Here is a 12,233-nt window from a genome sequence, read left to right as displayed (position 1 = left end):
TGCAAAAACATTCAACATGTCAGAAGGCTTTGATGATGATGAAGAGAACAAAATACTCCGCAAACACCCGAACCTAGTACCCTTATACATGTTAAATGTGGATGAAGTAATAAGGCATTATGCGGACGCAAAGGGTGAAAACGCGGAAGTAGCAGACAACCAAATGAAGAAAAAAGAAGCAAATTCTGAAAAAACATAGGGCGCAAAACTGAGTAAAACCTTGCAGGAGAAAGCCTTGGAGAAGAAATTAAATAGGCCCGGAATCTGGAACAAGAAGAAGAGATCGAGGAGATCCAAAATTGGGTGCAAAAGCAAAAGGAGAACTAGGAAAACAATGCCGCAAAAGTAAGCCTGGACAAACTACAGGAGGTAAATGTAGGGGATGGAAAAGAAGAAAAACATGTAAATATCAGTCTCTTGAACTAGAAGAAGAATTCAAACAGGATTTGGTGTCCTTGCTAAAGGAATACCAAGATGTCTTTACATGGTCATATGAAGACATGGAGGGCATCGACCCTAAATTCTTCCAGCACATCATCAACTTAAAAGAGAGAACCATACATGTCAGACAGGAGAGGTACAGAATGAACCCCAATTATGCAAAGCAAGTCAAAGAGAAAATTAACAGACTACTGAGGGTGGGTTTCATCATGCCACTGGAAAAAGCTCCCTAGATATCCCTGATTGTAGTGGTCTCCAAAAAGAACATGAAAATCAGAATCTGTGTGGACTACCGCAAGCTGAACGCCAAACTAACTCAGATCCCTTTCCACTTCCATTCTCACAAACTCCTTACTGGATGAGGTCGTCGGAAAGGAGATGTATTCTTTTTTGGATGGTTCAACGAGTACAACCAGGTGAAGATGGATCCAGATGACACTGAGAAGACCGCCTTCATCACTGAATGGGGTGTCTTTGTGGCAACCATCATGATGTTGGGCTTAAAAAATGCACGTGCTACCTTCCATAGAATGGTGCAGGAGATTTTCTATGACTACTTGAAAGATTTCGTGAAAGCTTTTATGGATGATTTCAGCATGTCCGGAGATAAAGCAAAGCACATCTATCATCTAAGGCTGTCTGCAGAGATGCAAAGATACCAGGCTGAAGTTAAATCCGACCAAGTGTGCTTTTGCAATAAAATTTGGAACATTGTTAAGACACATTGTGTCAGCCCAAGGATTGGTTATAGATCTGGCTAAGGTGGAGGCCATATTTAAAATGTATGCTCCTCAGAACATTAAGCAACTTGAAAGGCTCGTTGTTGGTAAGGTGAAGTGGCATGCTAGATTTTTAAAATATCTAACACATGTAGCTTACCCATTATATGCACTTACCAAGAAGGATGCAAGGTATGAATGGAGTCCGGAGTGTCAGAAGGCATTCCAAATGGCTGACGAGCATGGTGTCATCTGCACAAGTGATGATCAATATAGAATGGAATCTAATGTTCCATGTGTATGTAGATGCGTCAGACAAAGCAGTGGGTAGTGCGCTGATGCAGGAAAAGTAAAAAGGTTATATGAAGCCCATCTATCATGCCAGCAAAGCCCTCACAAGGGTGTAAAGGAACTATAGCACAACAGAGCGTGAAGCCCTTTCAATGATCTATGCCGTGAACAAGTTCCGACACTCTCTTGGGAAACAAATTTCTTTTCCATGTGGACTATTAAGCCCTCATTTATTTGGTGAACAAAGCTACCACAAAGATACAGAAGGGTGGCCAATCTGCAAGGGTGGCCAGACCGCAAAAGCTCAGATCTCCGCAACCAATCAAAGCCAAGATAGTAAAAAAGCAAGTGACCAAGTGTGCGCCAGGCCGATCCACGTCAACAACTCAAAAGGCCACAATGTCGGCATAAGAAACTGCATGGAGGACAAGTGTCACAACATCATTAAAACTCCACTCGCAAAACGATAAGATGGGAGGATGGCAAGACTGCTTTAATACCATTAAGCCGAGACGGCGGGCATAATATGATTCAAAGGTCACATCACATCGAAAATTTGGAAGCCGAAAACGACAACGCCCCGAAAAGGAAGCGAAAAAGAGGAAACATCGCAAAAAAGAACACAAGGAGTCTAAACACGCACATTCACAATCTGCCCTCTTGCTCATAACTCTCTCACCCATGTGCAACACTCTCTTAGAACACAACGCCATGCTGAAGATCAACAAGTCTCTGAGGTCAGGCAAAAGGCCTAAGAAAAGCCTCTGCATGACCATAATAATCCTTGACATGAGGAAGAAAGAACATAAGGAGTGGGCAAAGAAGTGTGGGTTTGAAAAACTACTGAAGCACAAGTGGGAGGAGCTGCAGGACCCCAAGGATGGGGGGAAGTTGATCAATCCATTTCTAGAGACCAACACATAGAGGGGAAGGAGCCCATAAAAGTTTCGGAGCTCGCAGTGCATCATGCACTGGGATTGTCAATGGATGGAACGATGGACACAAACTTGAAGAAGCCGAGGGTGGAAGAAGAAATTCCAAACACTAGAAACATGCACCAGGTGAAGTACATGGCGGATGAAACTCGACAAGAACAGTTCATTGTTTTCTTACAGAACGTCATGTTCATGGGCAAGATGGGGATATGTCTAATAAAAACTACAGAGACTGCTCAGAGCAGCAGAAGCAGGAGAAAAAATAAACTAGGCCGCCATTTACAAAGAAAATCTGGCAAAGAGGGTAGCCACCTTGGCTAAGGAGAAACAGCCAATAGTAGTGCATGTGCACCTAAGGGAGATTTCTCAGGCTGTCAAGTCAGTGGATCTCCGAACAAGAGACGCGGACACCAAGCAACATCATAGGGAAGTTGGAGGATCCTCGAAAGCAGCCAAGGTGACCTTTAGCTCGTTTGAAGATGACATAGATGATGAGGAGGAATGGCAAAATATTGCACAAAGCAGAAGAAGAAAGAAAAAGGGAGCCGGAGGAGAGACAGAAGCAGGAATCCAATGGCTTTCTTGCCTTCAGGCAATTGCACTAAATCCCAAGTCTCATTTCCATATAGTGCATCCATCTCCTCATCCATAGCTTTCTCCCAACACATTTCCAACAGCCTCATCAATGCATGTGGGCTCAACAACCTGCACAACCTTTGCCATATATGCATAGTGATGTGCCACATAATCATCATAGGTAAATCTCTGCACAGGATTTTTCACTCTCCCAGATCTTCGCAGCTTTTCATTCATGGCTTCCATAGCCTTCTTTACACCAGGTGTTCTCATAGCTGGGATCCCAAGCTCCTCATCAAGGCTCATATCTGAGCGACTAGACTCTCCATCAACATGAGAATGCCCTGCAAAAATGTCAGGCATACCAAGGGGATCAACCACTTTCTCTTTTCCTTTACGTGATGTACTAATCACATTTGCAGGACTGGTATTATGACGCAGCCTGCCACTCCATGGTCTATCAACAGACCCACTAGATGAGGACTCTCCTGGTCCACTCAAAGACTGTGATTGCTGACCTGCATTCTGTGCAACCACACTTCCACTCACATCAGCCCCGACAGCTTCTTTTTCAGCAGCATACCAGCTGCTCATCTCATCACAGACAACATCCCTGCTTACCCTCAACTCACGTGTAGCAGGGTTATAACACCTGTATCCCTTTTGCTCAAGGGAGTATCCAATAAACACACATTTTTCAGGTTTTGGATCCAGCTTAGTTCTCAGCTCATCTGGCACATGCACATATGCAATGCATCCAAAGACTTTCAGATGAGACAAATCTGGTTTTTTGCCAGTAAACCTCTCCTCTGGAGTTACATCATGTATGGCTGCAGTTGGAGTCCTGTTCATGATGTATACTGCTGTAGAAACAGCCTCAGCCCAATAGCAATGTGGCATATTCTTCTCTTCCATCAATGCTCGCGCAATCTCAGCAATGTGCCTGTTTTTCCGCTCAGCAACTCCATTTTGCTGCGGAGTGTATCTGCATGTAAACTGTCTCCGAATACCATTCTTCTTCAAAAATTCAGAGAACTCATTGGAGAAGTACTCTCCCCCTCCATCTGACCTTAGGCACTTAACATATTTCCCTGTTTGCTTTTCAACCAAAACTCTGAAATTCTGAAAGTGAGTGAACACCTCACTCTTCTCCTTCATGAAATATACCCACACTTTCCTTGTGTGGTCATCAATAAAAGTCACATAGTACCTGCAACCTCCCATAGATATGGTCTTCGTAGGACCCCATACATCTGAATGCACAACATCTAGTGCATTTCTGCTCACATATCTGTTACGTGGAAACACATGCTTTGTTTGCTTCCCAAATTGGCATGCTTCACATATTTTCTGCATACCTTCCACTTTAAATTTTGGCAGCCCTGTCACAATTCCTTTTGTCTGCATAGACTTCAATCTCTGCACATTTACATGTCCAATCCTTTTATGCCAAATGTCTGTGTCTGCAACAATTCCTGAACCATTTGCAAACATCGCAGCACTCATTTCAGGCATGTCTACATTCAACGTAAACATTCTGCCCACTCGATTGCCTTTTGCAACCAACCTGCACTTGTCTTTGAAATCTTCAACATAACACCCATCAGGGTTAAACCAAACCTGCAAACCCTGGCCAACTGAAACCAGATTCTTTGTTATGTTCGGTACATGAAGTACATCTGCAAGGTACTTCACTTTACCATCCTGCATAGACAATGGCACATCTCCAACATGGGCAATTGGATGAGCAGTGTCATCCCCTGTTTCCACAAAACCTGGTCTTTCCAGGTTTTTCATCTCCTTGAACCACTCCCCATGACTTGTCATGTGGTTCGAAGCGCCTGAATCCACATACCATACATTATCTTTTTGTGCTGCATCAACATTTTCAGACATGGCATTCACGACATGCTGCATAACAAACAACCTTTCATTATCCTCATTATTTCTGCTTGAGGATGCATAGTTGTTTTGCTGCACTTTCCCATTTTGCATGTCAGCCTGCTTCTTATAACATTCTGCCTGCACATGTCCAGGCTTACCACAATAATAGCATTCACGTGCATCATTATACTGCCTTTGCCAATTTCCACGGCCTCTTTGACTCCCCCTGCCTCTGAATTTGCCTCTTCCACCTGCGTGTTGTTGTTGTTGTTGATTCTGGGACTGTTGTTGTTGCTGCTGCTGCTGACCATAATTCTGATTACCTGTTCGGCCACCTCCTTGACCGCGTCCACGGCCTCCTCTACCTCGTCCTCTTCCTGAACTCGTGTAGAAGACCTGTTGCTCTGAACTGTTTTTGCTTTGTGAAGACTGTTGGTCTTCACCCAAGCTCTTCTCTTCGATAATCAGCATAGACACCAAATCTCTAAAGTTGGGAATGTTTTCCCGAGTCTGAATGGACGTCTTGAATGCCTTGTATTGTGGCCCGAGACCACGTAGACAGACTTCCACCTTGTCATCATCATCTACTGACACACCAATAGATGCAAGGGATTCCACAATACCCTTTATCTTCAATGCATAGTCATTCACAGACATGCTCTTTTTCTCCACAGTATGAAGTTCATTCTTCAACTGTATCTTGCGTGCCTTGGTATTTGTTTCATAAAGCTTTACCAAGGTGTCCCACGCCTCCTTGGGGGACTTGGCATCCTGAATGTGCCCAATCATGGTGTCCTGTATCCTAATGGAAAGCCAATACATAACTTTCCTGGCTCCTTGGTTCCAGTCTTTAAACTCTTTCACATCTGCAGCAGTCGGATTTATATCCGGTATCTCCGGTGCCTCTTCATGCTCACCTTCTATGTAGTCCCAATAGCCTTTTCCCATCAGGAAATTCGTCAACCTGAACCTCCAAGCATGGAAGTTATTCTTATCAAGCTTCTCAGCCACAATGTGAGTTATGCCATCATTAGACATCTTGTCAAACACACAATTTTACCAGAAACTGCACTCTGGTTTTTCTGCACAAACTGCTGTATTTTCTGCACAGCGGTACTGTAGTACTCTCAAATGTCACAACCAGTGACTTCAATGTGCATACATACACCCAATGGCAACTGTAGACCTCTTTGCAGCACCCACAGTGTCTGCACAGTCAATCTGTCTTCCTGCAGTTCTTAAAACAGAGTTTTGCAGAGAATCGATGACTTACCCGCAGTGCTCGAAATCGCCTGCTTTCTGAAAAACGGAGGTCCAGACGCGCCCGAAATGCGTTTTCGGCCCTATAATCTCAGTCCAAACAGTCCGATAGGACTGTATAGTTGCCCTATAGCTTTACTCCCGCGAAGAAAGCTCCTCAATCAGAGACCGTTTGCCGGTGCCTCCCGTAGAGCTCCCGACAAGGGTGTAGTCACCAACACAATAGGGAAGAGTAGTTGAAGCTCTTACCCTCGTACCGCTTCCTGTGGTTCTCTTGCTTGCAGCTCAGCCCTTAGCACGAACCAGGCTCTGATACCATGAAAAGATGCAGGGGGGAAGAGAGCTTGAGCTCTTGCAAGCACACACACACACTCACAAACCCTAATAGAGAACACACAAGGTGAGAGGCTGAAATCTTCTTCTTCTCTACTCAACACTCAACACACCATATACAAGATAAGAGTACACATAATATGAAAGGTACTCAACCAATACATACACGGGTTCTCTATAGTGTGAACCCGACTAAATGAGCTGGCGCTATAACTATGCCAGTCTCTAGAATGGCTGTCACACAGCCTGTCATCCCACTGGCCGTATATCACCCAAGATCTCACCAACCATGCCAGTGGTGTAAGTGTGGGGCCTATCCCCCAGGCGGGTCATCAGTGGCCACCGCCTCACTAGACGAGCTCGATATCTCAACAGGCGTCAGAGACGAGCATGCTCATATTGAGACTCGAACATGTTAAGGAGTCTATTAAGCAACTTTTTAACAACTAGAAAGTTAATTTCACCAACCAACATGCTGGTCCAAAACCACCATGCTTCTCTTGGACCATTATGCTTATTGTTGACCACTATGCTTGTTTGTGCTTTTTCTTGTTGGTATGATCACCACCATGCTTGTTGAATACGAACATGCTTGTTTGCCACCATAAGCATGCTGGTCATTTAATCTTCTCCTAATAATGGCAACGAATTCTATGATAGATCGGGACCGGAACTATGAAGCTTTTTGAGAGTGTCTCCTTTTTTTCATGCCGGAGGATGAGGAGAAGCATCATGAAGAGCATATGATGTTTGGGATAATCATTCTTGGGCAAAGGATGACAATAGTTTTCTTGAAGATATCTGGATCCGGACATGGGCATCATGCCACGACATGCAACTTACTGGTTTTTTATCTTTTGTTTTTTTTAGCAGTCATTTGTTGTGTATTGCCATAATAATAGCACTCTATGATATTTTCTACTCTGATTTCTTTGCCATCTACCTCGTCCTTTAGATGAAAATCTACCTCTATCTCTACCTCTAGATGAATATCTACCTCTAGATGAGGATATACCTCTCTAAATGAAGATCTGCCTCTACCTCTACCTATGTTTGTGTAGATGAAGATCTACCTCTACCTTTGTTTGTGTAGAGGACCTGCTCTTGCATATTATTGGAGGGTGATTACTTTACAGATTTCATATCATCACTAGATCATCAGAAGGGCTATAAGGTACTGAAGGTTTGGAAAAATTTCCCAAGTTTGGATAGATGCATGAAACTAGTCATAGTCTTTTCCAAGCCCATTCAAAGTGACCGACACCTAGTCTCATCAATCATGGATTGGTTCTCCAATAGAGGTGAGGTCATCTACAAGCCCTTTAATCTTGATAGATTACTTCTTTGCACATTTAATTGCATCTTCCTTGCCTTGGTACTTGTGCTATACAGCTTAAATCAAGGTATGTCATGGATCTTTAGGTGTCGCTGCATTCTATATATGACCAAATCATAGAATCAAACATGCTAATGGAGAGCCAGTACATAACCTTGATGGCCCTTTTATGCCATGCCTTAAAGGCTTAGGATTTTCTTTTGGAAGCTCGAACTCCTTCTCATCATCTGTAATAAACTCTCACTATCCTTTTTCCCCATGAGGAAGTTTGTTATCCTAAACTTCACCCTTGGAAGTAGTTCTTGTATAGTTTCTCGCTCTCATAATTTAGGATAGACTGTGTCTATGACTTATGCAACTCATACAAATGTTTGAGGGTCACTGTTTCTTGCTGATTTTCCTCTTAGCGGAATGGCAAGACAGTAGTCTAAGGTGATAGACTAGCCAGGCAATGCCGTGGGAGACGTGCAGTCACCCACCAGAGTTTTCGGGGTACGAACACCAACTCACAAATGGTCATGGGGACATACAAAACACCACTCTGTTGAGCAAACCTTCACTCGCACTCTCTCAGTTCTCACTCCGCATCTCTCCACTACATATCACACTCACTCTCTCACTCATACACACTTACTCCACATAGTGTAGAGAGTAACAAAAACATGATGAAATGGCAAGATTTCTCTTGATTACATTCCAGAAGTATTGCAGACTAATACAGAGCAATTTCCCAATACAGACTATCACTTCCTGAGCACCATCTCTATAGCAAGCTTCATTACATAGACTGTCAACTATTAGTTGAAAGACGGTCAACTATTAGTTGAAAGCATACAATAACTGCATCCTTCATACGTCTATTCTACATGAGTGTCTATCTCTCTTTTTTCCTATCTCCATATCTCCATGTGTCCTTGTCTGTAGTGATTAGTTGCCCTTTTAAGTTGAGACTTCTTGTTCTTTGGCAATGGCTCTCTGGTGGTTATAGGTCGCCACCTCCACACGTGCGATACCGAGGTGATGCTCACGATTTGTGGAGTGGGTTGATTGCGCCTTCTACCACCACCATTGAGCTACTGGGCGTAACACCTGGCACGCGCGGTGCTGGAGCTTCTACTCCGAAAGTAATTTCCCTAACACATTTTCCTTGAATCTTATGAACATTTATGGGGGAGTATGGTCTGGGATGTATACATCATTGGAGAAGGTAGCGTGCTTCTGCATCCTCTTTAATTTTTTAGCCTATTCTTATGAGCAACCTAGACCCATGTTGTCAGTTTGTGGTGTCTTTTGATCAAAAACTTTTACCACCAGTCTGAGTGGGGTCTACCCTAGAATCTTCTTTTCTGCCATTGGTACGGGTCTTCACTCGAACGGCTTCTTCATATTCTGCTAGATCATCTGAAGGTGAGCTTTATGCCTTTTCCGCTTCCGCGTCTCCGATACCCCACTTCCAGACACTAGCACTTGTAGGTGGTTGCATTCTCGATGGAAGCATCCCCCTTCCCTCCGGCGTATGTGAGAACAAGAATTGTGAGCATGGGTGTTTCAGAGGAAGAGGTAAGCATGGATCTCATTCAACCTGCATTTTGAAAATATGGCGGTAGCTTTTAGAGAACATCACATGTGAAGCCTCAAAGAATGGATTGTCCAGGCTGGAGCTACTGAGCTGTTGACCAATAGATCTTTCAGGTGCTCATTTTCCTTATGCAGAGCTTGGTTGGCATCATGCAACTTCCGAACCTCCACCAGTAGATCTCCGCGCTCCCTTCTGGGTACTCTCGGCAATAGTATTTCTGTGGCTGGCTCTACATTGGCCTTTACCTTTGCGAGTTTTGCTTGGAGTCTGGACATATCTTCCTTTGCTTCCATTCACTCTAGCTTCCACTGTAGCCTTGTCTTCTGGGTCTTCTGTACCCTTTTTGCCACTTGTCGTGCCTCCTCTATTTGCATCTGGAGAGCAATTTTGTAATTTTCCCAGTCTCCGGGCTCTTATTTTCTGAGTTGATTTTCATTCTCCATGCAGTGCTGCATTTCCAACTCCAGTGCGTTCAGCTCATTGATGGTGTCTATTTCAAATTTTGTGTTCCTTTCAAGTTTTTTTTTTTGGTATTCTTCTACCTTCTCTTTGGCCTTGTCTCTATCTTGGAGAGTTTCTCTCAATATATCTGCATATTCCTTGGAGGGTGTGGCATCCTGTAACTCCTATTGTGCAACTCCTTATTTCTTTCTACTAACTTCTTTGCCTCCTTTTTCCAGTGTTCTACTTTCTAAGTATTAGCTTTTAGTGCTTTTACTAGACTCTGGTCTTCATTTTCCACTTGTTTTCCCTTTACGGAAGTATTTGTTTTGGGGGACTCCTGGCCTTCTGGCTGTTGTTGGTGCTGCTGTGGTGGCTGTTGCTATTTTTGTTGTGGCTCTCTTCTGCATCGTCATCTTTCTTTAGGTCATGAATGACCTGTTGACATATGCTCTTGAATTTCTATTAGGGCTTGCAGCGTCTAATCCCAGACCTTGCTAAGTCTGCCCTTCACTATTTTTATTATTGTTGCTTTGGCATCTAGAGGAAGGCACATAACTTCTTCTTCTTGGTTCTTTTGGGCTTGGGCTTTTGATTGGGCTACCGCCAATGCAGTTGTGCTTTCCAGCACTTCATCCTTTAGTCCTTGGATGGTGTCGAGGCCCAGATCTTTGCTGGCTTTTTTGCTTCTGCTAATTCCGCTCGGAGCCCTTCCACTTGAGCTTGGAGGAAGTGCTTCTCACACTGATGAGAGATCTAATCTTCCCCTCACTTAGCTCTTTTTTTTGTACTAGGGCCCTTTCTGCTGTGGCGATCTTTCTCTGCATCTCCTCATTTTGTTGTGCCATCATCTGACTTGCTCTCTGAATCTTTGGCTTTAAATGTGGCATTCCATGATGTTTATGGTTCAAGGCACACATCTTATTGATGGTGCTCCGAGCCTTCATCTCATAATCTTCCATTAAAGAGAGAGCCTACGAGAGGATGTTCTAGGCCACATACATTAGCCCTCTATTCATGTGTAGCTACTGGCTGGGGAGCTCCACCTACAACTCTCTAGGTAGCTTGAAGTTGTGGCTTGGGCCTTCCTGCACCTTCTGTGCCAGGTGGGTGTACAAAGTTAAACATAACAGTGATGGAAGCATAAATAGGTACAAGGCTAGATTGGTAGCCAAAGGATATACGCAGACATATGGGATTGATTATGAGGAAACTTTCAGCCCAGTTGCCAAGATGGCAACAGTGAGAGTTGTGATAGCAGTGGCTGCATCAAAGCAATGGTCTTTACATCAGATGGATGTAAAGAATGCATTCTTGCATGGGGATTTGCAAGAAGAGGTGTATATGTTCCAGCCACCCGGATATGAGGATGTGGGTCACCCCGAGCATGTTTGCAGGTTGAAGAAAGCCTTGTATGGCTTAAAGCAAGCACCAAGAGCATGGTCTGACAAGATTTCTGAATATCTTGTCACTATTGGCTTTCATGTAGCCAATGCATTTTTCTCATTGTATGTGAGACATGGTGATAGAGGAGTTGTGCTTGTTGTCATCTATGTAGATGACTTGATCATTACGGGGGACCATGATGCAGAGATCTTTGATGTAAAGATCTTGCTAAGACAGAAGTTTGAGATGAAGGATCTGGGGGAGCTCAGATATTTCTTGGGCATTGAGGTGATTAGGTCACCACATGGTATTGGATTACTGCAGAGACAGTATGGCTTGGACATGTTGTCCAAGTATGGTATGACAAGCTGTAAGCCTATTTCTGTGCCATTGGATCAGAATGGCAAGTTGAGTGCAGATTCAGGAGAGATCTTGGAGGATCCTACTATGTACAGGAGCATAGTAGGAAGTTTGATCTACATGACGATCACCAGACCAGATTTGAGCTATGCTGTTGGGTTGGTGAGTCAGTTTATGTAGGTTCCACGGAAACCGCATTTGGATGCAGTGAGACGCATACTGAGGTATGTGAAGTCTACTTTGCATTGTGGACTATTCTATGAGACTGGGACAGAGATATGTGTACATGGGTACACAGATGCTGATTGGGCTGGTAGTATCTCAGATAGAAGATCTACCAGTGGATTCATGTTTTCTTTGGGGAGTGCTGCTGTGACTTGGAGCAGCAAGAAGCAGCCTACGGTTGCTCTATCCAGTACAGAGGCCGAGTACAGAGAAGCTGCTATGGCAGCATGTGAGGTAGCTTGGTTGAGAAAGCTACTTGCAGATTTGGGTCTATCAGTGGATAGACAAGTTGCCATTTTCTGTGACAACATTAGCAGTATACAGTTGGCCAGGAACCCAGTCTTTCATGCTCGTACGAAGCACATAGAGGTCCACTACCACTTCGTCAGAGAGAAGGTCTTGGCGGGAGATCTTGACCTTGTTTATGTCAGCACAGAGGATCAGGTAGCTGACATCTTCACCAAAGC

This window comes from Cibotium barometz, chromosome 10 (genome assembly GCF_041138505.1).
Source record: "Cibotium barometz isolate CiBa-2024 chromosome 10, ASM4113850v1, whole genome shotgun sequence".
In the NCBI taxonomy this organism is placed as follows: Eukaryota; Viridiplantae; Streptophyta; class Polypodiopsida; order Cyatheales; family Cibotiaceae; genus Cibotium; species Cibotium barometz.
Note: the sequence above shows the minus strand (reverse complement) of the source record.